Source organism: Crocodylus porosus, unplaced genomic scaffold (assembly GCF_001723895.1).
Source record: "Crocodylus porosus isolate Cpor-Errol unplaced genomic scaffold, CroPor_comp1, whole genome shotgun sequence".
NCBI classification, from domain to species: Eukaryota; Metazoa; Chordata; order Crocodylia; family Crocodylidae; genus Crocodylus; species Crocodylus porosus.
The window spans coordinates 130,514,200-130,518,656 of NW_017728906.1; the positions used below are offsets into that span (position 1 = coordinate 130,514,200).

The window sequence follows — 4,457 nt, forward strand, 5'->3', positions numbered from 1 at the left end:
GGCCACGTACTCGATCAAGCCACCCCAAGGCGGGCGGCAAGTTTCATTGACAGGCATCCAAGACAGGTGCAAGCTAAAGGGTTGTCTGGAAGGTCCCCGTACCAGCAGGGGAGCCCTAGGAACCAGAGGGGCCAGGTAAGGCTCTGGCCGCCTGAGCCTTACAGGACACACTTTATGTCAGGATCATCATTGGCAGGACTTTGAAGGGGCCAGGTAGGGCTCCAGCTGCCTGAGCCTACCAGGACACACTTAGTTGGACAACCATCATTGGCAGGGGTCAGCAGGTGCCAGGTAAGGCTCCGGCCACCTGAGCCCGATTTGGATGGTCACCAGTGACAGGACTCAGACGGGGCCAGGTAGGGCTTAAGCCGCCTGAGCCCAGTTGATATAGAGGATTAATCCAGTCAAGGGGGGCCACGCCAGAGAAGGGGCACCGGAGAAGGGGCGCTGATTGCGGGTCAGACCCAGGGGCGCCGGAGAAGGGGCGCTGATTGCGGGTCAGGCCCAGGGGTGCCGGAGAAGGGGCACTGATTGTGGGTCAGGCCCAGAGACACCAGAGAAGGGACGCTGGTTGTAGGCCAGCCCAGGGGGCGCCAGTAGGGCGCAGGGCCAGACAACGTCCAGGAAGAGCTGCAAGGCTTGGGGCATGATATAAGGGGAGGTCAGAGGCACGCACGGCCCATAAGGCTGGGGTGAGAGCACCCCTTTTGCAATGGAGGCAATACCAGCACGGTGTCATAGGTGCAAGTAGGCAGCCTCCCATACTGAACCTAAGATCAAAGATGTGGCGGGAAAGTTGAGGGTGCTGGATTGCCTAAGTGACACGGCAGGGGGGTGCTAGCGAGTACATGGCCGCTTGTAGGTTCCCACTCCATGACACAACAGAAGTTTAGTGCACATAAACTGCTTTCAAAATGGATGAAAGTGGTTTAAGATAAACCTGGATGGAAGTAGTATCAGACTTAACTAATTTAGGTTAAATTGGTTTATTGAACTTTTGTCCCAGATTCCCTCCAGATCCAAGTTAACTCATAGTCCCCCTGCATACTAAGATGCTTTGCACCTCCTTAGCAACTCCCCCCGACAGTAGGTGGGCTAGCCTGGGCCTAAGTTGTGTACTCCAGCCAAGCAGGTATGCATGCTCTAGTGCCCCCTGACTTCTGGTCTGGGCCACTGATGGCAGGTCGGGCATTTCCAGAAACAAAAGTGAATGTCTGTTCACTTGTTTATCTGTTCAATCTATACAGTTTAGACTAACCAGCCAGATTGAATTGATTCAGCCTCAGGCTTTTTGATTGATTACTTAGCGATGGTGCTGCCACCTGAGGTTATCTTTGCCCCAACTTCTATACTTTTTCCCACTTTGATTCATAGCATATTTTAGACAGAAGACAAGGCCTTTGGTGTGGTCAACAGTTATCCTTTGGTGTTCCCCTGCACTTGTTCTCTCTTTAGCTTTGAGCCACTTCCAATCTACATACACCAGTAAGTATGGATTATATTGCAACTACATTTCAATTCAATGCCTATGCCAGATCCCTTTCCTGTCCTTTTTCAGGGATCCTTCACATTACAGTCTGCTATAGCAGGAGGTTTTCTTCCTGTTAACTTTGAGGTCAATAGAATAAAAGGTATCTTTGCACTTTAGAGAAAAGGAGTTTTATAGCATAACTTTCTAATTCCAAAGAGGAAGGTTGGTATCTTGTGTTAGACCTAAGAAAGCTTAACACCATCAAGTGCAAGCTCCATTTTGAGCACCAAACACACTTGTCCACCTTGCACTTTCCTGGTCTTCAGAACATCAAAGCAGACTGTCTTAGTAGATCCATCTTCTAAAACCACAAATGAAAAATCAAGAACTTAGTTGTCTAGTCCATTTGGAAGATTAGGAGTATTTGAAGTTATAGATTTCTTTTCACTGAACATCAGCAAGAAGTGCTAGTCCTCCTTCTGCAGAGAAGTCTGATCTCCAAATGTCAAGCCCCATACCTTCCTTATTCTATGGTCTCAGTGCCATCTCTGATCTTGCAGATAATCCTCATGTAAAAATTGGCCCAGATGATCCTGCTGGCTGATAGTATTTTGGAACCTGTGATATCTGTGATGGTATTTGTGAGATCCTCGTAACTCTGCCTTAAATTCAAATAGCAGTCTCATAAATGTGCTCTTTGCTCTAACTTTTCATGAATCTAGCTTTGCTGGTGGCACTCACTTTATCAATAATGTTATGCAAGATCCTTGACTTTTTGACAGATATTCCTTACCAGGGGTCTGGTTTTCTTGGATTAAAAAAAATTGCCATTTTTTTAATTAAAAAAAGTAACCCCAAATCCACAGTTTTTTCCATGATTAAAACGAAATGCCACTAATATATGTAGATATCTCTGCTCCTTATACAGTCTTCTATCCAGGCAGGTCATCATTAAGGACTTGCACAATGTTGTGATCGAAGCTTATACTAAATTTTATCTTAGTCAATAGATCATCTTGTAGTATTCTTTTCCATACTTAATTCTTCCCATACTGAGATGTCCTTGGACTCATTCAGTATGGAAAGGGCTTTCCCTTTACCTACAAAATAATGCTGTTTATATGGCAAGAATTTCTTAGGGTGTTATCTTTTATTTGAAAGTTTGTCTAACTTCATCCGAACTACATAGTTGATTCAATAAAAGATATCACCCTAAAGTGTCTTGCCTCTTGCATAATTTCTGGATCATCAAGGCTACAATATCACTCTGACACACCTGTTTACCTAGAAACAACCACCAGCTATGTGAGCATGGTGTTGAAGTAACACATGGTGAACAGTCACTCAAAGGAGAGAGAGAAGTGACCTATCAGCAACTGTAGTCAGCAATATATTGAGAGAAAACTGAGAAGTATAGATTTTATCTTTACCTTTACAAAAGCACCTAAGTTAGTTAAAAAAAATGTTCTTAGACAAATGAGCCTAAGTTTCATTAAAATATCTGCCACTTAAGCATTTTAAAATGCTGGAACAGCCCTGATGAATGAAAAGCAACAGCAAGACCAGTTTCTTGCATATGCAAATATTCCTCAGCAGTTGTTTAGGGAGATCTTCCTATAGGAGTCATAGGAGAGTAGTCCAGTTTCCGTAGTCTATGCAGTTCTTTTAAGTTTTGTGCAGTATTGGGCTCAGCTTGTGGTGTGGGAACTGAAATTTGTCTTGCATACTGGCCCCCCCAAGACCAGTTAGGTAGAAGCAGTTTTTAATCTGTTCTGACTTGGGCTTGATTCATGCTGGCAACCTGATGGCAAAATGCTTTAAGGGTCACTATTAGCAGTGCTTGGGGCCTCCAGTGTCAGAAAAAGTGTTAACGTTACCCAAGAGTGAAGATCGTTTCTGGAAAAGAAAAGTGTATTGAATCAAAGCCTGCACTCTGGAGTTGCCAAGCAGTCTTCCACAGACTGTGCATACACAGTTCTCAATCTTCAAACCATCCATCTAAGAAAGGATACACCAAGAGACCTCTTCCGTTGACTAGAATACAAACACTAAAAATACAAAATAAAACAATATTAACACAACTTCCAAATTAATCTCTAAATATAACATCTTGCTATGTAAAATGATTTTAACAGAATAATAAGGACCTTGGGAGAAGTTTACAGATATTTCTCCCTCTTTCCTCCCAACCCCACAATTTTTATCATTGGCCAAGTTGGAGCCTGTAAGAAAGAGATAATACGACGAACCTGCCCTAGTGCTTTACTGAATGGTACTCAGTGTTCATTAGATTGTTTTAGGTGTGTAACAAGCCTGCCTCCTTGCTGGCTGGCTTTTCCCCAGGGTGAACTCATCAGCTCGTCCCTTAAATGGGCCGATCAGTCTGCTTCACAGGCTGGCTCTGTCCTGAGGAAGGTCTTCAGCTGGTCTCTTGAATGGAAGCACATTGTAGGACAGACCCTTTTCTTGTCCTGGCCCATTCCTGTTGGCAAGTTTCTCTGGGATCCAGTCCACCTCATGCTTTTCAACCACTTTTTCTCCTAGATCCCCTACCCTTTCCCTCTTGGAAGTTTTTAACTGCAAAGATTTACTCCCTGAGTTCCTAACCACTTACAGCTACGCTTCTGTCACAGGCTATCGTCTCCCACTTAAAGCTTCAGACCATTGTACTGCAATCTCGTAGTAAGGAGCATCTCAGAGAATAAAATGAAACCAAAATATGTTTCAGGGTGTATGTTGTAGCTGAGTTGGTCTAAGGATATAGGCAGACATGGTTCTTTGGGTATCTTTTATTAGACCAGGAGTGGGCAAAATGCGGCCTATGGGCCAGATGCGGCCTGCCAGGCCATTCTATCCGTCCCATGGGGTTCTTAAAAAATTTAGAAAATTAATATTTATCTTCCTCTTGCTGCCTGCCATGAGGCCCTTTATGGCTTGTCATAAAGCTTTTGATCTGGTATCCCATGATCACCTCTTGGCCAAACTG

The 4,457-nt window shown here is 44.3% G+C and overlaps 1 protein-coding gene and 1 long non-coding RNA gene across 2 annotated transcripts in view; one reads left to right on the forward strand and one right to left on the reverse strand.

Moving 5' to 3' along the window:
- LOC109306452 overlaps positions 1 to 3,521 on the reverse strand; it is a 7,578-nt gene extending 4,057 nt beyond the window's left edge. Inside the window, exon 1 of the long non-coding RNA XR_002099996.1 lies at positions 3,349 to 3,521. This is a non-coding gene — a long non-coding RNA (uncharacterized LOC109306452). The remainder of the gene's footprint in view (positions 1 to 3,348) is intronic.
- The window catches only part of DACH1 (dachshund family transcription factor 1), a 527,995-nt gene that overhangs the window by 355,586 nt on the left and 167,952 nt on the right, over positions 1 to 4,457 (forward strand). The gene's annotated exons all lie outside the window — the stretch shown is intronic.